This window comes from Erinaceus europaeus, chromosome 3, assembly GCF_950295315.1.
Source record: "Erinaceus europaeus chromosome 3, mEriEur2.1, whole genome shotgun sequence".
In the NCBI taxonomy this organism is placed as follows: domain Eukaryota; kingdom Metazoa; phylum Chordata; class Mammalia; order Eulipotyphla; family Erinaceidae; genus Erinaceus; species Erinaceus europaeus.
The window spans coordinates 146278438-146300972 of record NC_080164.1 but is presented as its reverse complement, the minus strand read 5'-3'; the positions used below and the strand labels follow the sequence as shown (position 1 = coordinate 146300972).

Sequence of the window (22535 nt, the reverse complement as noted above, 5' to 3'; positions counted from 1 at the left end):
AACTAAAAACAACTACACCTATGAGCAGTAGTTACTGAATACCGCAGACAAAATGGACTTTGTGAAGGCACTGAGTAACAGCAGGTGGAGTCTAGTGGGAAATTAGCACTTGTATGCTAGGGGTGCCACAAAATGATCTAGGGCAGTTTATAGCCCTACACGAGGAGAATAAATGTTTGATGGAAGATCTGCAACATTGGAAAGAACCAGAGGGCACATTTCAGCACTACTAGAGAGTGGGTGGTGAAAGACGAATTCAAGAATCAGAGCCAAAATGGATGAAGCAGGAATTCCAGAGTATAACTGCAAATTTCAGCTAATCCCTGATCTGGGCAGGTGTGCAGCAGTTTCAAGTATTTCAGAATAAAACTAAAGTGAAGTTAGAGTTGCCCCTCAAAAGGGGCTTGTGACTTGAAGCAAAGTTTGTCAGCGTGGCCCATTCTCAAAGCATCAGATTCTCAGTAGGGGCTCATAATCTAGGTGATAAGAGTAGTTGACAAGAATCTTAAATTAAAAATGGTTTTGTTTTTAAGGATTTATTAATGAGAGAAACAGGAGGGGGCAGAGAATCAGAGCATCACTCTGAAACATGCAATACCAGGGCTCAAATTGGGGAGCCTAAGCCGGAGAATACAATGTACCATCCACCACACTACCTCCCAGGCTGCAAATTTATTTTTAAAAAATATTTGTTTCCTTTTTGTTGCCCTTATTGTTTTTATTGTTGTAATTATTATTGCTGTTGACGTCATCGTTGTTCAGTAGGACAGAAAGAAATGGAGAGAGGAGGGGAAGACAGAGAGGGGGAGAGAAAGACAGACACCTGCAGACCTGCTTCACCGCCTGTGAAACGACTCCCCTGCAGGTGAGGAGCTGGGGCTCGAACCGGGATCATTATGCCGGTCCTTGTGCTTTGCGCCACGTGCGCTTGACCCGCTGCACTACCACCCGACTCCCCCAGGCTGCAAATTTAAAATGTGCAAGTGGACAACTTTGCTATGTACACTCCCCAGGCAGGCACCTGGCCCATAGTGCATTGAGAAAAGCTTCAGTGTTGTGGTTCCACCCATAATCCCTCTCTGTCTCAATCTTTCTATCTGGAAGATTAAGTGGCTATTATCACTAGCTCAAGTAATGTAAATGAAAATGTCATACTAATGGGAAAGAAGAGAAAATCAGAACAAAGAATTAGGAACTACAAAATACAACCAGATAGGAATTTTAGGACTAGAAAAAACACAGTGCCTGAAAGAAATTCAGAGGGGGAAATAGTAGGAAGCCCCCCCCCAAAAAAAAAAAAACCACCTTGATCTGCTCAAGAACCTGTAGGCTGATTCAAAACCTGATTTCATAGGAAGAATGGGTTTTCAATTTTATTTTTAGGTGTTTTTTTTAATATAGAAAATAGACAAGCATGTATATGGAGAGTAAGGAAGGGAGGGTGGGAGAAAGAGAGAAATAGAGGGAGGGAGCCCACAGCACTGAAGATTCCTTCAGTGTGCTGGGCTCAGATGTGGGCTGTGCATGTGGCAAAGCAGCTCACTATCCAAGGAAGCTGTTTTGCCAGCTCTACATACCACTTTATCACATCAGGTTTTGCTCAGTGGGACCCCGTCCAGTATTTTTTTTTTTGTTCTGGCTTCTTAGGGGAATATACTTGTTTATTTAAAAATTAATCTAGTGATCTGAGTTTGTTTCTCTGATGAACACATGGGCTACTGTACAGATTTTGACCTTTTCCCCACATTGTAAATTGTTACCAACATTCTGCATCTCCAATGTTTCACATTTCTGCTTGATCTGATTCCTTCCTAAAGTAAAGAAGGGAAAGCTAGTTGCCACTTCAAATTAGGTTTTAAGCAACTTACATGGAAAGTGTCCAAAGGAACTCACAGTTGACAATATTATATATCATATCATTATGCCTCATTTTTCTCTGTAAATGTGTTTCTGGAACTGATTGAGGAGAGGACTTCAACGATGACATGCAGAACCCTGACATAGCTCTGATTGTTTAGGGGTGCCAGGCTGTCTGGGAACCTTATGATTCCTACCCAGGTAACTGTTGGTGTCAGCAGATGGCCGAGTGTTTGCTAGAATGAAGCGCAGCTGAAGCCAAGGAGGGTGAATTGTAACTACAGCATTGTTCCTGCTTGTCTGGGTGATGATCTTAACATGTGAGACCTGCTTTGCACAGTTTCTCTTGGGCAATTTGATGCTAGGAACACAACTTTTAAGAATATTCCTGATTCCAACTTGGCACTTCAAGGACCTTGTTTTTTAAGACATTGAATAAAAAAATTAAAAGGCACAGGAATGCCACATTTCCAATGAGCCAGCACTTCCCAAATATGTAATTTCTGTTTCTTGGAGTAGAACTGATTCAGATTCTCCTAATGCGGCAGATCTGGATTCAATTTGATGCCATGTCCCCAAAACACAGCAGTGGTCAGTAACATGTAGTTGGATACTTTGCCTATTGCTCATGACTTAATGGTAAGTGAGATTTTTTTGGGGTGTCTTCCATAACTAATACATTACTTTGATTAAAAGATTTTAAATAGGGGTATGAATTAGACAGCTCGGGTTTCTTTTCTAAAAATTATTTGTTTATTAATATGAGAGAGAATGGAAGGGAGAAAAGAGAACCAGAGTATCACTCAGACACACATGCTGCTAGGGACTGAACTTTGAGACTGCTTACATGACAGGCCAACAACTTAACCACTATGCCTCCTGCAAGACCACCAGAAAGGATCCCAATAAAAATAAATCATCATTTACACTGTTTATTCCCAGCTAGTTCACACCTTACAATACTTTTTTTGAAATTTCTTTATTGGGGAATTAATGTTTTACATTTGACAGTAAATACAATAGTTTGTACATGCATAACATTTCTCAGTTTTCCATATAAAAATACAACCCCCTTTAGGTCCTCTGTCATCCTTCTTGGACCTGTATTCACCCCCCCAACCACCCACCCCAGAGTCTTTTACTTTGATGCAATATGCCAATTCCAGTTCAGGTCTACTTGTGTTTCCTCTTCTGATCTTGTTTTTCAACTTCTGAGTGAGAGGGAGATCATCCTATATTCATCCTTCTGTTTCTGACTTATTTCAATTAACATGAATTTTTCAAGGTCCATCCAAGATCGGCTGGAAACGGTGAAGTCACCATTTTTCATAGCTGACTAGTATTCCATTGTGTATATAGACCACAACTTGCTCAGCCACTCATCTATTGTTGGACACCTGGGTTGCTTCCAGGTTTTGGCTATTACAAATTGTGCTGCTAAGAACATATGTGTACACAGATCTTTCTGGATGGGTGTGTTGGGTTCCTTAGGATATATCCCCAGGAGAGGAATTGCAGGATCATAGGGTAGGTCCTCTTCCAACCTTCTGAGAGTTCTCCAGACTGTTCTCTACAGAGGTTGAACCAATTGACATTCCCACCAGCAGTGCAGAAGGGTTCCTTGGACCCCACAAGCTCTCCAGCATTTGCTGCTGTTACCTTTTCTGATGTATGACATTCTCACAGGAGTGAAGTGATATCTCATTGTTGTTTGTATTTGCATTTCTCTGACAATCAAAGACTTGGAGCATTTTTTCATGTGTTTCTCAGCCTTTTGCATCTATTCTGAGGTGAATATTCTGTCCATGTCCTCTCCCCATTTCTGGATGGGGTTATTTGTTGTCTTGTTGAGTTTGGCAAGTTCTTTATATATTCTGGTTATTAACCTCTTGTCTGACGGATGGCATGTAAAGATCTTCTCCCATTCTGTGAAGGGCCTCTTGGTTTGGGTATTGGTTTCTTTTGCTGTGCAGAAGCTTTTTAATTTGATGTAGTCCCATGGGTTTATGCTTGCCTTAGTTTTCCTTGCAATTGGATTTGTTTCATTGAAGATGTCGTTAAAATTTATGCAGAAAAGGGTATTGCCAATATTTTCCTCTAAGTATCTGGTGGTTTCTGGTCTAACATCCAAGTCCTTGATCCACATGGAATTTACTTTTGTATTTGGTGAAATAGAGTTGTTCAGTTTCATTTTTCTGCATGTTTCAGCCCATATTTTCCAACACCGTTTGTTGAAGAGACCCTGATTTCCCCATTTAATAGTCTGGATACCTTTGTCAAAGATTAGATGTCCATAGGTGTGGGGGCTCACTTCTGGGTTCTCAGTTCTATTCCCCACTGGTCAGTGTGTCTATTCATGTTCCAGTACCAAACAACTTTGATGACAGTGGCCCAATAATACAGTTTGAGATCTGAAGGTGTGATGCCTCCAGTTCTGTCCTTTCTTCTCAAGATTGTTTTGGAAATTCTAGGTCTTTTCTGGTTCCAGATAAATATTTGTAGCATTTGTTCTATTCTCCTAAAAATGTGCTTGGGATCTTGATGGGGATAATATTAAATTTGTAGATGGCTCTGGGTAGTATATTTATTTTGATGATGTTAATTCTTCCAACCCATGAACATGGAATATCTATCCACTTCTTTGTGTCTTTTTCAATTTCCTTGAGTAGTGACTCATAATTTCCAGTATATAAGTCTTTCACAACTTTGGTTAGGTTTATTCCTAGATATTTTATTATTTTTGTTGCTATAGTAAAAGGAATTGATTTCTGGATTTCAACTTCTTCTAACTTAGTGTTTGCATAGAGGAATGCCACTGACTTTTGAATGTTAATTTTGTAGCCTGACACCTTACTGTATTGCCTGATGATTTCCAAAAGTTTCTTGCTGGATTCTTTAGGTTTACAATACTTTTAATATCCAAGTTTTCTCTAATTTTAATTCCACAGTAACAATGGCTAATTTTAAAGAGTATTTACTGTTATGAGAGTGTGAGGGTAACCAGACCACAGTTCAGCTCTGGCATATGGTGATGCCAGACATTGAACCTCTGGGGTTTCCAACTTGCAGGTCTTTTGCTGTTTTGCTGAGCTATCTCCCTGGCCCCAAGAATCTAATCTTCTCCTGTTACCTGATGATTTGTTCCTCATAAATTCCCTGCTGAATCCTTTTGCTCATGCTGTTATAGCCTTTCTCTTTAATATTTTATGATGAATTGAGAGAAAATCTGCAAAATCTCACAAATTTTCTTGAACTTTCCAGTCAACTAAGATAGCAGGTCCACCTGTTATCATTAAGACTATGAATACTAGGCCAGGGACAGTTGATGGGCCGGTTGTGTTAGATGTCATACAAGTTTACAAAAAGAATTCAACCAACAAGATTTTGTTAACAAATCCCCAAGGGCCTACTGTGAGAACAATACAGATTTTTTTTTTTTTTTGGAACTACAGATTATACACCTAATTGTGGGTTCTTCCCTGACTCTTACCAGGTGCACACTGGGTGACGGGTTTGTGTTAGGGCCAAGCAACCCTGACTTGAGAGGACTTCCTTTCTCACAAAAGCTCTGCTCTTTGTTTGGGGGAAGATGCTAACTCACTCCTGCAAACACAGCCCTGAGAAGTAGGCTACAGGCTGCTGCTGAGTCCAGGATGACAGGAAATTGTGGGGGTGGAAGGCAGTAACCTCTGCCCCTCCTCCTCTTGAGGAATGATGGGAGATGATAAGGCAGTAGGAGGGGAGGAATGAGAGAGGCTTCTCCAGTGCAGGAGGGACACGGAATGGATAGGACCAGGACAATACTGAGGGCACAGAACTCTGGGAGAAGAAGGGGGTCACCTCAGATGCCCTGATCCTCCAGTGACTTGAGGCCACTTAACCACACAGACTGAGCAGCACGGCACTGATTAAGACAGGGAGGGTGGGCTGGGGAGGCACTAGTAACTGAGCTTCTGAGGTCCCAGGCTCAATCCCCAGCACCACCATAAAGCTAAGGACTGTTCTGTTCTCTTTCTGTGTATCTTTTTATTTGCATATCTCTTATTAAAATGAAATAAGGGGCTGGGTGGTGGTACAGCTGGTTGAACACACATATTATAGTGTACAAGGACCCTGGTTTGAGCCCCCAGTTCCTATTTGCAAGGGAGAAAGCTTTACAAGTGGTGAGGCAGTGCTGCAGGAGTCTCTCTTCCTTTCTGTCTCCCCCTACCATCTCAATTTCTGGCTGTCTCTAGCCAATAAATAAGGATACTAAAAAAATAAAAAATAATCAAATGAAATAAATGTTTTTTAAAGCTATGGAAGGAGCTGAAAAGTACCTAACAGAGCTGCTCTCTGAGCCATTGTGATGCCTCAGACTCAGACAATTCTACAACAGCCCGGGGATGGGGGTTACTGCACCTATTTGATGGGTCTCCTCAGATTCCTTTGACCAAGTGCTCCTAGGCCAGCCGTGTGGGGTCTGCTGTCAGTCATCCTGGACCCTTTCCATCAGCCACCACTCTTTTCTCATTGTTGGACCAGTTGCTGTGGCTGCCTGGCTGGCTCAGCCTGCAGCAATGTGGATTAAACATGCGACTCACCCTGGGACTTACTCCTGACCTCGCCCTCTCGTTGAAGCATGGGCTCTATGGAGGCCCTCACAGCTTAAGCCAGAAGCCTGCTGCTTCCTAGCGCAGATGCCAACAGGGACTCGTCCCCGTGGAGGGACTGGAAATACAGCCTGGAAGAGTTTAAACCTGGGGGCTAATGTTTTAACAGACACAGAGAGAGAGAGAGAGAGAGAGAGAGAGAGAGAGGAACTGGAGAGGAACCAGTGAATACATTCTTTGCTTTTCCTCCTCTGTTTTTGATTCCTCCCTCTCCCATCATACACACACACACACACACACACACACACACACACACACACACACACCTGACTATTACAGTACTCAAGGATTCTGTCACCTCTCTGGGGACAGCCAGGAGACCCAGCAAGCAGCTATGTTCCTGCACCTTCTTGCGATTTCATTCCCTTGTCTGCGGGGTAGTGGCCTCTTCTCTGGGACTGTTCGCTATTCTCAGCAGATTCTTTCTACAGGGATCCACCTGTAGGCAGTAAGGGTGGAGGTTAATTAAAGGCTTTTGGGGGACTTTCTCTAGACCAGTGGACTAGAAATTAAGAGTGCTGGGAAGTGAGTCAGATCACGGAATCTGGGGGCAGGAGGCAAGCTAGTGGAGAGTGGGAATACCAGGCCTTGGCAAAGCCAAGACAAGCAACGTCTGGTTTCAACCAGAGAATGACAACAGGCTGAGCAGCTGGTGGCAGTTCAGGAAAACATTACCCGCAAGGACTTATTTGCAAGTCCTCCTCCCACCTACCCATCCACCCCGGAGCACAGTGTCATCCTCATACACCTAGACACCAATCGGAAAATAACAGAGAGGAAACAAAAATGAGAGATGAAGTAATCTCCAAAAGACTATTTACATCAGTCCTGATGGAGAGTTCAATAGATGTTTCAACAGCCTATGGTTTTAAACAAACAAACAAGAAAAGACAATTTGGATGGGAAGACTTAGGAATATTTTTTTAATTGGTAGTTCTAACTTGTTCCCGCTACCACTAACCCTGGAAGAAAAGCAGTTAGAGACCAAAAACAAACAAACAAACAAACAACTATCCCTGGAAGGAAACCAATCAGAGATAAAAGAACTATCCCTGGAGAAACCATTTAGAGATGAGAGAAAAAACATTCCATTTGCTGGGCTGGGGGGGGGGCATAGTATAGTGGTTATACAAACTTATTTTCATGCTTGACACTCAGAAGTCCCAGGTTCCACCAATCCCCAGCACCACCATAAGCCAGAGCTGAGTATTGCTCTGAATTCTTTCTTTCTCTATCTTTCCTTTTGTATCTCTTTCTCATTAAAGTAAAATATTGGGTTGTTAGAAAAGTTTTTTTGGGGGCAGGTGGTGGTGCACCTGGTTGAATACACATGTTATAATATGCAAGGACTGGGATTCACAAGGACTGGGGTTTGAGCCCCCAGGCCTCACCTGTAGGGGGAAAGCTTTGTAAGTGAAGAAGCAATGTTACAGCTGTCTCTTATAAGCAATGTTACAGCTCTCTGTCCTTCTCTATCTCCCCCTTCCCTCTCAGTTGCTGGCTATTTCTATCCAATAAATAAAGACAGTAAAACATTTTTTAAGAAAAGTTTTTAAAATTTTTTATTGTCTTTATTTATTGGATAAAGACAGAAATCAAGAGGGGGAGGGGAGATGGAGAATAAGAGAGACAGAGAGACACCTGCAGCACTGCTTCACCACTTACAAAGCTTTCCTCCTACAGGTGGGGACTGGGGGCTCGAACCCATGTCTTTGTGCATTGTAACATGTGCACTCAACCAGGTGTACCACCCCAGTTGGCTCCAGTTGTTAGAAAAGTTACGGTGCATCTTTGCATAGAAAAACAGAAATACATCATGGCTTTTCTGACACTCCAATAAATAATATTTAAAATGAAACAAGATCCATTTGCCCTGCAAGTCTGCGTGCCTTGAGAGCAGTCTCTGAGGACTTGCTGTGATTCGCCGGAGCACTATCCCAGAGCCTTTGCTGCAGGCCTAAGGGGAACGAGAAATGGCCATGGACTGGGCAGCCAACAAGCACTGCTAATAACTGAGTGACTGGAGGCTTGAAATGTGCTTATTTGACCAGACCCATGATTTTAAGACAGGATTTACAGACTGAAAATGCCCACACAGACCAGGCAGGTGAGAGAAGGGAGGGAAGTGTACCAGGTGGGAGCCAAGATGAACTGAAGTATGTTTTCCCTGTATGAACAGGAGAGCTGTTGCTGTAGAAATGATGGTGCATCTTTGTGAGGTGGTAACTTAGGTGCAAATATATGAGCTTGTTTGGAGTTCATGATAGCCCCATGCAAGCAGTACTACTATTGCTCTTATATTTCAGATGAGGAATCTCATTTGCATTACTTTGAGCCCCAAGGCACGGTAAGATGAAATATATTGAAGGTCATGCATATAGCAAGTGGCACAACTGGGATTCAGCTGGGTTCCAGAATATGCCTGATAATGATGGCACAACCTGCTGGCTTAATTAGAAATGAGGTTTTAAACATGTAAGCCTCCCAGTTTAAATAGTTAGAGTGCTTGTGGGAAAAAGACACAAGTGAAAGAAAACCAAAATATGGGCCAAGATATGGCCAGCAGTTTGATATGTGGTGTTTGGCCTCCCGAGAGAATAAGTCATGAGGTATCTGAAGCAAGCAATGTTTTTGCTTTGGGTTTCCCTCTCAGCCCTCCCAGTTGATCATGGCAGAGTTTAACTGGTAGCTTTTTCTTTTGAGTAGCTGAGTTGGGCATTTGCACACTTTTATTGAAAATGCTTGCATCACCCAAAATAGTTCTAGAATTCCTCTTTAAAATTGCCTTTAGAATGGTTTATAAATCAGCTACGTTATTTTGTAGTCATATCTAGTTTTTTGATGAAACGAGCATTTCCTTGCATGATTCCAATCATCCTCACCAGATGTGGTTTTGAATCACTCTCAGTTATTTCTAGAAATCAGAATGCAAAGCGATTTACTGCCTGGGAGTCCCTCAAAAGAATGTGTGCAAAAGTCATTAAGATAAGTTTATAGGCTTCAAGGTAACATTTAAAAGGTGACTCCTGTTTATCTCTTCACATTCTTATTGATTAGAAAATCAACCACTAATGTAAGACTCCACCTGATTCATATTGCCTCAGTAAGATGCTATTAGTGATGCTGTGATATTATACCTTGTAAATTCTGCGAAATGGAATCAATCAGAGAGCTGCCAAAAGTTATGAACAAGGTACAGAAACTTGAGTAGTTTTAGTTCTGTACTAGAATAACGTCTAAAGTATCATTTTAAATCTTGACAAACTGAACAGTGGACATTGGATTATTTTTTGTCAACTCTGTGCTATGTATGAAGTGGCTCTGTGTAGCCACAATTTCTGAATGCACCTGCCATGTGAAGTTTTCTCTTAGTTCTTATGATCTGAGACAAAGTTCTGTATGGTTATTGCCCCATAAGGAATGCAGTTTGTAATGTTATTAAATGGGGGGAAATCCAGATAGGAATATGAAATAAAATGAAGGCCAAATGCAAGCCATTAAAAGATTGTTCTGTCTTTGCTGCACCCATTCTTAGCTCATAGCATCACTAGAAGTGGAATTGGGGCCAGTGGGAAGGGCTCAAGGTTATGGTCTCCGATCCCAACCTGCTTGTCCTTCCTAGGTTAGAATTAGTGGGACTGGCTTTGACCTAGACAGAAGCTATTTGTTTTCCTTTTGTTATTTATTTCGCACCCCAAACATTAGGGTGCTTACTATGGGTTTCTAGACTTGGGTTCCATGATATGAAATCTGAATTTATCTGTCAGGGCTAACATAGCCATGCCGACTTTTCTATCTAAGGATACATCTAAAAAAAAAAAATCTGTCTATGGTTGCCATTGTCTGGTGAAAGGAGATTTAAAAATTGTCAGTCTCCCAATTCAGCTTTCTTATATATCAAAGGTCTGTAATCTGTTGGCAGCTTATGAGCACAGCTTCAGTGTAGCCTCTGTTTCCTTCTTCTATTGGGAGGTGATAGTGTCGACAGAAAAGAAAAGCTGAAAGCCAAGCAGGAAGTTGAAATGGCAGCAAAGAGCCTGAACAGCATCAGTGAAGACCGAGTAGCAGATAGCACCTCCTTTTTTTTTTTTTCCTCCAGGGTTATTGCTGGGGCTCGGTGCCTGCATTGGGAACCCACTGCTCCTGGAGGTCATTTTTTCCCATTTTGTTGGCCTTGTTGTTGTCGTCGTTATTATTATTGTTGCCATTGATGTTATTGTTGTTGGATAGGACAGAGAGAAATTGAAAGAGGAGGGGAGACAGAGAGAGAGAGAAAGATAGACACCTACAGACCTGCTTCACCACCTGTGAAGCGACCCCCTCCCCAGGTGGGGAGTCTGCGGCTCGAACCCGGAGCTTGAACTGGGTCCTTACTCGGGTCCTGCACTTTGCTCCTTGTGTGCTTAACCTGCTGTGCTACCGCCCGAAGCCCCGGCAGATAGCGTCTTCTATCAGAGATACTTTGACCATCAAAGTTTGACTTGAAAACCAGCCCCACCTGGGTGGTAGTGGTGTCTGCACCTCTGCTTGGTACACACACAGGTGTAGCCGCTCACTTTTTGTTGCTTGTAGATAAGCAGAAGCACAAAGAGACTATCAGATCTCCAGGACAACAAAGCAGTAGTGCAGCAAACAGGTGCAAAGCCCAGGCCTTGCAGTGGTGAAGCTGTTCTTCAGAATCCAGTTACATTTCTCTGCGTTTCCTGTCCTCTCACTCACATCCCCTCTCCTCCTCTCTCTCCATCCACAGAATTTATGATCCAGAATAGGTCTGCAGTACAGGTGTGCTTGGAGAAATTAGCATATAAAGTAGGAAAATATGGAGAAACTGATGCAGGGAGATTTACCTGAAACACAGCAGGGCTGAATATGTTTGTAGAGTGAATGAGTGATATGCATGTTAGATTGGAAATAACTTGAAGGTACTAGACTAAGAGTTAAAAGGTGATTATCATACTGCCTAGACTGAAAGGCTCTACCAGACACTTCCTGGGAATCTCACATCATCCCACTTAACACTTTCAATAGTCCTGTGGGGTAGGTACTGTTGTCATCCTTAGCACAGATGAAGGAAACTAAGCTTCGAGGCATGTGGTAGGCTGGTGAATATTTAACAATCAACATAGTGGGTGAAGGAGATACTAGCTGGCAGTGTTTGCAATACGCTTGGTATAAAAAAAATCACCAGGCTGATTTCAAGGTGCTGGTACAACATCACTGAGTTGGTAGAGATGCGTAAAATTTGCTCCTGTGGAATTGTACCCCTCTGAGCCCACAATCGTGTCGATCATTATTAAATCACTAATGAAACACAAAATACATACAAATTAAAAAAAATTGCTCCCAGGTGCTACTTCTCAAATATTGTTTTGCAACTCCCCTCAAAGCACCTTCCTACCCATTCATGCCAGAGACAAGGCTCAAAACCAAATCTCCTCCCCTTGAGTCGGCATGATGGGGTGGTCCCAGGTTAGTGGGGTGAGATGGGGAGCATCTGAGGTGACCCCAACCTGTTGGTATGCTTCTTCTTTTTATTTTATTTTATTTTATTTATTTATTATTGGATAGAGACAGAAATTGAGAGGGGAGGGGAAAGATAGACACCTGCAGCTCTACTTCATCACTTGTGAAGCTTTCCCCTTGCAGGTGGGGACCATGGGCTTGAACCTGGGTCCTTATGCACTGCAGTGTGTGCCTTTAACCAGGTGCGCCACCACCTGGTATGCTTCTAAATTCTGCTTATAAGACCTTCTGTTCTGATCATCACATTAGGTTCGTTTGTATTGCTTAACGCTGTGGTCTATTTACATAATCATTGTTTTCATTGGTTTAATCCCCACTGGTTCATGCACTTTTTCCTTCTCCCCACCCCCTATCCTACAGACTTCCTCTTCCTGACACTTCTGCCTCAGGAGATACAAAGGACAGTATTTTCTAATGAACAGAGATTAGATTGTTGAACTGCATGCCCGCTCGTCAATAAAGATTGAACTGCTTCCCAGCTCAGTCATGAGTCCCTGGTCGTCTCTCTCCTGCCCACGAAGCCAGCCCGGCATCTGGCACCTGAATAGGGAATGGCACCAACCTCCATTCCTAACTGTGTTCTCAGCATTGTCTTGGTCTCATCCACTCCTTGTCCCTCCCTCAGCACTGAGCAAGTCCCTCTCACTCCTCCCCTCTGCTCTCTTATCATCTCCCACCATCCTTCAAGAGCAATAGGGACAGATTCCTACCTTCTGCTCCCAAGCTTTTATACCCCACCCAGCCACCCCCAGGCTGTGTCCTCAGTATGACAGCTAGAAAAAAAGCAACTACCCTGCTCAGTTAAAGAAGTCTCTGGGCTGCATCTTATGAGGCTGGCTTTTAACCTTGTTGGGAGAATTGACCTGCCCTGTGGGTCCCTTCAGGTCCTCACTGGGTGTACCACAACTGACTGCAAGGCAAGGCCTATTCCTCCTGTCCCGCCCTTCCTCCCTCCGCAGGCCTCTTTTTAGGGCTGTGTCTGCAGGAGTGAGTTAGCTTCTTCCCCCAAATGAAGAGCAGAACTATGATAGAACGGGCCTTCCTCATGTCAAGTTGCTTGGCCCTGACAGAAACCCTGTCATCCTTCCCCCCCACCCCCCCACCCCCCCTGCTTCCTGTGAGCCCCTGGAGAAAATCAGAGAAGAATTCTGAGAAGAGGCCCTCTGTAGTAATTCTTTCTTTCTCATCAGGGGCAGCTTCAGTCAGTGGATGTTGTAGAGTCTGAGTGTGCCACAAGCCAGGTTGTTGACTATTTCCAGAAGTAACTAGCTATGGACTGACTTCTTGGCCCCAGATAATCTGAGCTATGATTTGATATGAGCTCCAGCAGAGCAGTGAGAGGAAGATACAATTAGTAGTTGTCCTAACTCCTGAGGTTCTTAAGATTATTTGTATATGCTGCGGTTGTGAGCACTCCATGCAAATATCTTTCAAAATATTAATAGTCAGACAGACAAAAGGACACACGTTTGTATGCAGGGAGGCCCTGGATGGACTAAGTGTACCTGCTGACCCAGTTTATATTAGATGGAGGCACTGTACCAAGAAGACAGCGTAAGGCTGCTTCTTGCCCTGGAGAAGTGTGTGACTCACCTCATACAATGCCAAGACCAGAGGAGGTTATAATGAAAGACTCTGGTGATGCACAGTAGCAGTGAGATACTTGGGTCACAGAGCAATCATGGCAGTGTCCAAGTTTGGGAAAGCTGGGAGCAGTGCAAGGTCTTTAACTGAAGCACTAGAAGAGGTCAAGAAAGAACTCACAGGATAATAGGTCAGGAAGGATCAGCTAAGATCTAAAAGTCCCAGAAATCCCTACCTAGTTCCATGTGGAAGTGGAGTTCCTTTTACTAAAGTATATCCAAGTTGGGTGGAAGCAGGCTTTCAGTGGTGTTTGAAATTGTCCAAGAGGGTTGGGGAGATAGCATAATGGTTATGCAAAAGATTTTAATGCGTGGTGTTCCAAGGTCTTAGGTACAGATATTCGTCGGGATGCGGCATCATCTAAGTTCATTTCCCACATCTACGCTCGACCGGACCTGCCAATATACGCGGATATCTTCGCCCACCCTGTCCAACGCTTGACGTCTCGTCACCCAATCTGGTCCCCTACGCCTACACTGAACTTCTCTGTTCCAGACTCTTGGAAACAGAGTTGGCAGTCTGCTGAGGTAAAGAACAAACACCTCATCACAGACCCCTGAAAGCGTCAACCCGGCTTTGACCTAGCACGTTATGATTGGGCCCTCCTCAATCACTATCGAACAGGCCATGGCCGGTGCGCCGCTATGTTCCATCGCTGGGGAGCCAGAGACGACCCGAACTGCCCCTGCGGCTCCAGACAGACTATGACCCACATAGTCAACGACTGCCACCTCTCCAGATTCAAAGGAGGTCTCGAAACTTTACATCAGGCTCAACCTGACGCTGTTGACTGGCTACGGAAGAAGGGCAAACGCTAGAAGAAGGTACAGTCCTTAGCACTGCCAGAAGCTAGAGCTGAGCAGTGTGCTGGTAAAATAAATAAATAAAAACATATTAACAAATTTAGTAAAATTCCCTGAGAGTCAGGGCTTAGTTGCTCTACTGAATTGTTATGAAAATATTTTAAGTGAAAAGCAAAAAGACTGAAAATTCATGAGCAGTAAAATTCTAATTAAGTGCACACATACTTAAGGACCCTAGTTTGAACCCCAGCTTTCTGCCTGCAGAGGGGACACTTCACAAGCAGTGAAGCAGGTCTATGGGTACATATCACTCTCTCTCCCTCTGAATCTCCCTCTCCCCTCTCAATTTCTATCTGTCCTATTTGATAAAAGTACAAAGCAAAACAAAAGCAACTATGAGGGTGCTAACAGAGAAACCACATGTCATACTTACAGGAACCTGAGTGAATTTCTCTCCGATCAGTTTTTGAAAAAGTGAACAATCTGGGATCTTTTTCCCCACTGCTGATAAGCATGTCCCAAGTCTGCTGAAAAGCACTGCCCCTGGTTTTCAGGAACTGAGACTTATGTGTTCAAGTGAAAACTATGTATTTAACACCCACGATGTGCCACATTCTATTCCTGACCCAGGGTTGCACTAGTGACTGAGAGAATGAAGTCTTTGCCCTTATTAGGAAGACAGAAAAATAACACAAGGAGTGTTAAAATAAATAGTAAGTTGTAGATAAAGTAAGGAGGCAGGAAGACAATAGCAACATGTGACATAGAGCTTTTGGGTGGAGTAGCCTGATACTTTAAACAGGATACAGTGGAATGTCCTGTCTACTGAGGTGAAATGTGAGCTGAGCTCTTTATTGCAGTAATAAATCACAGTGAGAGGAGCCAGGCGGTGGCGCACCCGGTTAAGTGTACACATTACAGTGCATAAGGACCCAGGTTCAAGTCCCTGGTCCCCACCTGAAGGGTAAGTGGTGAAGCAGGTCTGCAGGTGTCTCTTTCTTTCTCTCTCTATCTCCCCCTCTCAGTTTCTCCCTGTCTCTATACAAATAAATAAATAATATTAAAAAAATAAATCACAGTGAGAACTACTTATGGGCTGTGCATACCACAAAGAGGGAACCCAAAGTGTAAAGACACTATGGTGGGACTGAACGTGGTGTGTTCTGGAAGCAGGGACAAGTCAGTGTAAAAATAAGGAAAACAGCAGGTGGGGAGGCTGATGAAGAGGTGGACAGTGGGTAACACTGGAGGTGCTGTGAGCCTAGGAGTGGGCTGGATAGTGTTGTGACCAAGTTACCTGTTAGAAACTGTATGTTCCTGCTCTTTGTAGTGGAAGATCATGAAAGAAATGTCCGCACATTCACTTTGAGTTAGGATTCACCAATTCTTTTTATTTATTTATTTACTTATAAAAAGGAAACACTGACAAAACCATAGGATAAGAGGGGTACAACTCCACACAATTCCCATCACCAGAACTCTGTATCCTACCCCCTCCACTGATAGCTTTCCCATTCTTTATCCCTCTGGGAGTATGGACCCAAGGTCATTGTGGGATGCAGAAGGTGGGAGGTCTGGCTTCTGTAATTGCTTCTCTGCTGAATATGGGCATTGACTGGTTGATCCATACTCCCAGCCTGCCTCTCTCTTTCCCTAGTAGGGCGTGGTTCTGGGGAAGCGGAGCTCCAGAACACATTGGTGGGGTCATCTGTCCAGGTCGTCTGTCCACAAATTCTAAAAAAGGAACACATAGGGGCTGGACAGGTAGCTCACCCAGTAAGATTCCCGTCTTGCCATGCATGCACGAGACCCAGATTCAACCCCTGGCATCACACAAGTGCCACAGAGATTCCCAGGGAAGTTTGGTGTTGTGTGTGTGTCTGTGTGTGTGTGTGTGTTGTGTGTTTCTATCTGAGTGAAAAAAAAAGTCAGCCTAGGAGCAGTGAAGTTGTGCATATGTCAGGTTCTAGCTCCAGAAAAGGGAAAAAAAATGCTACAATTTGCTTATTGATAATGGTACTCATATACAAGGAAAATGTACATCAGCATTTTTCTAATGTGTTGAATTTTGTTCATATTATTTCAGCTCCAAGAAATCACATCAAGCTGGGCCAGGTGATGGTGCACCTGGCTAAACACACATGTTACAATGTGCAAGGACCCAATTCTCAATTGCAAGGGGTAGCTTCATGAGTGGTGAAGCAGAGCTACAAGTGTCTCTCTCTGTCTCTCTCTCTGTCTTTACTTTCCCTCCCCTTCTCAATTTCTGTCTGTTCTATCACATGAATAAGCAAATTAAAAACAAAAAGAAATTGGGATTTGGGAAGTAATGCAGCCGGTTAAGCACAGGTGGCACAAAGTGCAAGGACTGGTGTAAGGATCCTGGTTCGAGCCCCTGACTCCCCAACGGCAGGGCAGTCGATTCACAGGCCGTGAAGCAGGTCTGCAGATGTCTATCTTTCTCTCCCCCTCTCTGTCTTCCCCTCCTCTCTCCATTTCTCTCTGTCCTATCCAACAACATCAATAACAACAACAATAATAACTACAACAATAAAGCAATAAGGGCAACAAAAGAGAATAAATAAATATTTTTTTTAAATCTTTATTTTTAAAAAAAGAAATCACAGAAAGTTTTTGTTAGAAGAACCTGAGTAAAATTTCATTTAATCATTTCTGAAAAATGAGCAGTCTTGGACAAAATTTCCATGTGTTTCCATATGTAGACTTAGAATGTCCTAAATGTTTGGATCTTCCTAACTGACATCTATTGAATCATGTTTGTAAATTTGCAAGTGGTTTTTCCTCTACTGACCCATGTGGGATATTTTAGTACTTTTGGATTCAGCTTAACATCTACTTTTCAGACATGAGATCTAAACAACACCTGGACATTCTTTCTGCATTGATCCACATTATACATTAGTTTCTAATATGGACAAAAATTTGACAATGGATGTTGAGAAGTGACAAATTCCCCCACCATTTGGGTCTCCTCAGCTTGGTTGAATAATCATATTAGTGACAGATTAACAAGGGGGAAAATCTGATTATGTATGTACAGGAAATCCACATAGATGTAAATTACAAGATCAAATCAGGAAGGGAGGGAGCAGTATCCTGAGCTAAGAAGGTGTGGGGCGGGGCCAGGGGGTGGCACAACTGGTTAAGTGCTCACATTATAGTGCTTAAGGACCCAGGTTCAAGCCCCTGGTCCCCACCCACAAGAGGAAGACTTCATGAATGATGAAGCAGGTTGCAGGTGTCTCTCTGTCTCTGTCCCTTTCTATCTCCCTCTCCCCTCTTAATTTCTCTCTGTCTTTATCCAGTAATAAATAAGTAAAAGATTAAAAAAAAGAAGAAGAAGAAGGGATGGGGCCTGGGGCTTCAAAGAGATAGGAGGGGCCCATGTGATCAAGAGAAAGTGAGTCATCTTAGTCTTAGGACTAAAACCAGATGCTCTGTAATTTGATGTTTGCTCTGCAATATAGATAAGTTTCTCTGGGAAAAAAATAAAAGGTTATTTCTGGTAAAAAAAAATAAAATACAGTTTATGGCAAGGCATACCCTTCTACCCTCTACCCACATTTTCATTCTTCTAGTCAAAGGAATATTGTGGTCTAGGAGGTGGCGCAGTGGGTAAGAGCATTGGATTCTCAAGCAGGAGGTTCCAAGTTCAATCCCTGGCAACACATGTACCAGAGTGACATCTGGGTCTTTCTCTCTCTCCTCCTATCTTTCTCATGAATAAATACATAAAATCTTATTTAAAAAAAAAAGTGAAAGTTGGTTAAAAAAAAAAAAGGCATATTAAAAGTTTCTTGTGAATCTGCAGTACCTTGATTGACCTTAGCTTCAAATAATCCATATGCCCAAAGATATGCCCTCTTCTGAACACCTTGGGGGAGGCTGACCCTTCACATACTCCCCTCTTCCCTAGCTTCTATTCCAACCTGCTCTCCTCCACCCTTCCCTACCCAAACAGAATTGTTTTCTCTGGGCTACACATGCTCGCACTTCTGGTGAAGGAAGTGCATCTTTGTCTTCCCCTCTTGATTCTGAACAATCCCAGGGTAGACCTGTATTGGACTAGCCTGCCTCTGCTCTCGTCCACTTGCATCCTGCCATCCTCACCTGGTAGCCTTCATGGTGTTTTGTACAGTAAGGGCATTCTGTGAGACTGAGAGGTAAAAACCAGAGTGTTGCTGTGCATATGAGTGTGCAGTTTGCAAGTCCAAATAGTACTTATGGTGTTTCTGAAAGTGTCGCCAAGTTAATTCATTCCTGGCTGCTGAGTGAGTCAAAGTAAAAGCAGATGCATTTTGGAAATAGATGGAAAACACTAGTGGCAAAACAGAAAGACAGGAGGCCAGGAAGGTTCACTTTTTGCTGCTGCATGTGCCTATATAATTGGGTTTCTCTATAAGTCAGTTTTCACTTCTGTGCTAGGAAACTCTTCTGCGGAGATTCTGTTATATTTTACTTTGTTCTTCTTTGGCAACTACAGGCAGTACTTGATGTTCTGGGTTTTCTCCCGCACCCCCCCCCCCTCCTGGATTTGGGTGTGAGTGAATTTCCATCTCCACTGCTCTGTAAATCATTGCCTAGGCTTTAGTAGGAACGTTGAAGGCATGGCTGGTATGTGTTCTAATGCCTAGTACAGAGCATGCCAGACATCTGATCACTTCTTTGCTGAGATAAATGTGGCTTCATCAACATTTGCTTCCCTCCATGGTGGCATTACAGAGCCTTTCAACAAGACAGGCCTGGAAAAACTATCATTTTATATAATTGTTAGCATAAGGTAGCCAGGTAAAATATCTGAATTCCAGATAAGTAATACTATCTTCATATACCCAGAAAGGATGTTCTAGAACTTCTATATGGGAGGACCTCTGTATCAAGTGAACTAGGCAGCAGAGTGACAGAGAGAGGAGTGGCGGACTAAAGTGTGTGGACTGTCTTCACCAATGGCAGATAGCCAAAGTCTGATAGAGGGTCTGGGAGAGACCGGGGAGAACAGTTTCCTTTCTGTGAGGACCCAGTCTGAGTCTCCCACACCACAAGAGAGGACCATGCACAGCATAAAAAGGAAGTTCCATGAATGGTGGGGTAGTGCTGTGGTGTTTCTACTCTCTCTGTCTCTCTGTCTTTCTCTCTCTCACACACACACATGCTGTCTTTTTATATCTGAAATTAAAAAGGAAATAAAAGTCCACTGGGAGGAGTGGATGCAGGTATAAGGCCCAGATGGTGGTAAAAAATAATAAAGTAAACATAATAATAATTTTAAAAATTCAACAACAAAGTGGGTTTAGACTGAAAACAAAAAGGAGTTGGGTGACTTTGAGCACATAAATTCACTAATCTGTGCTTCTATTTCATCTACAGAAAGAGGTTGGAATAAATAGCGGGTTTGTTCTGGTCTGATCTCATTATTCATTCACTGGAAACTGCTCCAAATTGGAAAGGATCTTCCCCAAATCAGTCCAGCTACCTATAAGAGCTATAGGAAAGGACTCAACGACAAGTGTGAGGGAGAAAAGAAAGAAGGCAGTTTTAAAAAGAAAAATTCCCTGCTTAATTATCATTTTTCAACATCGTTTTTTGTCTTTCTGCATCAGAAGTTCATTCCCCTTACTGACAAGGGCATGAAGGGCATCCAGGGGATGTGATGAATAGAATGAATTGATGCTGAGGTGAAACAAGAAAGGATATAGAATAATCTTGATATCTGCAAGGTGTCTACAGAATCTGGAAACAGGTAGTAGTGGTTTATTTTATTTTATTTATTTATTCCCTTTTGTTGCCCTTGTGGTTTTATTGTTGTAGTTATTATTGATGTCGTTGTTGTTGGATAGGACAGAGAGAAATGGAGAGAGGAGGGGAAGACAGAGAGGGGGAGAGAAAGACACCTGCAGACCTGCTTCACCGCCTGTGAAGGGACCTGCCTGCAGGTGGAGAGCTGGGGGCTCAAACCGGGATCCTGACGCCGGTCCTTGAGCTTAGCGCCACCTGCGCTTAACCCGCCGCGCTACAGCCCGACTCCCAGTGGTTTACTTTTTTATATACAGTAATTTTTTGGTTCTTATTATTTTATTTTATTATTTTTTAATTTATTTAAGAAAGGAGACATTAACAAAACCGTAGGATAAGAGGGGTACAGCTCCACACAATTCCCACCACCCAATCTCCATATCCCATCCCTTCCCCTGATAGCTTTCCCATTCTCTATCCCTCTGGGAGCATGCACCCAGGGTCGTTGTGGGTTGCAGAAGGTAGAAGGTCTGGCTTCTGTAATTGCTTCCCCGCTGAACATGGGCATTGACTGGTTGATCCATATTCCCAGTGTGCCTCTCTCTTTCCCTAGTAGGGTGGGTCTCTGGGGAAGCGGAGTTCCAGGACACATTGATGGGGTCGTCAGTCCAGGGAAGTTTGGTCGGCATCATGCTGGCATCCGGAACCTGGTGGCTGACAAGAGAGTTAACACACAAAGCCAAACAAATTGTTGAACAATCATGGACCTAAAGGCTGGAATAGTGCAGATGAAGTGTTGGGGGGTATTCCCTACAGATTCTTGTGCACTTCTGCTTTCAGATATATATTTATCCCTGGTTTATCGGTACATGTGAACATATGCTCTATCTCAGGGGACCTGGACTATAGGTTTGGGGACTTTATTGGGGAGTGGACCACCTGGAATGGAATTAGAGAATACTATGAAAGGAAAGGTCTCACCAGAGTGATGAAGCTGAAGGGGTGTCATTGCACACCTGAAGTCTCTGGACACAGTCTAAAGTGAAGCATGTTGGGGTGGCGGCACTCATTGCATTGATTAGATTACGATCCGTGGATGCAATATTATTTGATTTTTATTTACTTACTTATTTATTTGCCTCCAGTGTTATTGCTGGGGTTTGGTGCATGTACTATGAATCCACTGCTCCTGGAGACCATTTTTCCCATTTTGTTGCCCTTGTTGTTATTATTATTGTTGTTGTCATTGCTGTTGGATAGGACAGAGAGAAATGGAGAGAGGAGGGGAAGACAGAAAGGGGGAGAGAAAGATAGACACCTGCAGACCTGCTTCACTGCTTGTGAAGTGACCCCCCCTGCAGGTGGGGAGCAGGGGCTTGAACTCGGATCCTTACGCCAGTCCTTGCACTTTGCGCCACCTGTGCTTAACCCACTGTGCTACTGCCCAACCCCCCAGTGGTTTACTTTTATCTCTGTACCTCTGTGTCTTTATCTGAAAGAGTCAGCCTGGAGCAGTGAAGCCCCAGTGACAAACAAACAAATGAAAAACAGAGAAAGAAAACAATCAGCTCTATGTTTACTTTATTTTGGTGAAATAATTCACCACCACATGATTATTTATTTTTGTCACTTCAAATTATTTATTAAAACACAAAGCATTGGACAGTGAAAAATGTTCTGATTTTTAAAAGCTTTTTGGTGGGAGTAGGGTGCGGCATGGAAGGAGTTGGGATGGCTGGAAACAGCCAAAGGGAAGACAGCTCTATCCACCCTACTGCTTCCTCGGGCCAGTCAGATTCAAAGCTCTTCAATCACATCTCAGTGTGTCGCTGTAGTGGCTTCAGACAGAGTTGGTTTGGCCTCCGCAGGGAAAGGATGGGAATATAGCAGGCGTGCTCCAATGGCTACTAAGAGCTTGACACTAAAGTAAGGTCCAGTCTAGAGAGCAGGGCTTTTCCCCCAATAAGCCTGATTAGGCCAGAAGTAGCTGAAGAGACTGCCCAGATCTCAGAACAGGCAGCTGGTCCAGCCTGGGAGATTTGGTGGAAGGAAAACTGAAGGACAGAACCATTCCAGGGTCAGATTTCTTTTCATTCCCAGGTCATGGCCATGTCGGAGAAGAGAGGAGTCAGTGATGTTTCATTCCCACCACAGGATTATTTGAAAGTTGACTTTTCCATACCTTCTACTAAAAAAAAATTGAATGTTGGAATGAGAAGCAGAGGAGAAGGGAAGGGTTGAGACCTGTAAAACATGATTCATGGTCTCAATAAATTTATAGTCCAAAGGCTACAGGACACAG

General features: G+C 43.3%; 1 long non-coding RNA gene across 1 annotated transcript in view; it reads right to left on the bottom strand.

Annotated features, from left to right (window-relative positions):
• Positions 1–15000, bottom strand: part of LOC132537556 (uncharacterized) — a 40666-nt gene extending 25666 nt beyond the window's left edge. Inside the window, exons 1-2 of the long non-coding RNA XR_009549033.1 lie at positions 14913–15000; positions 6776–6948 (exon numbers count right to left, since the gene is read on the bottom strand). This is a non-coding gene — a long non-coding RNA (uncharacterized LOC132537556). The remainder of the gene's footprint in view (positions 1–6775; positions 6949–14912) is intronic.
• Positions 15001–22535: the final 7535 nt, after the last annotated feature.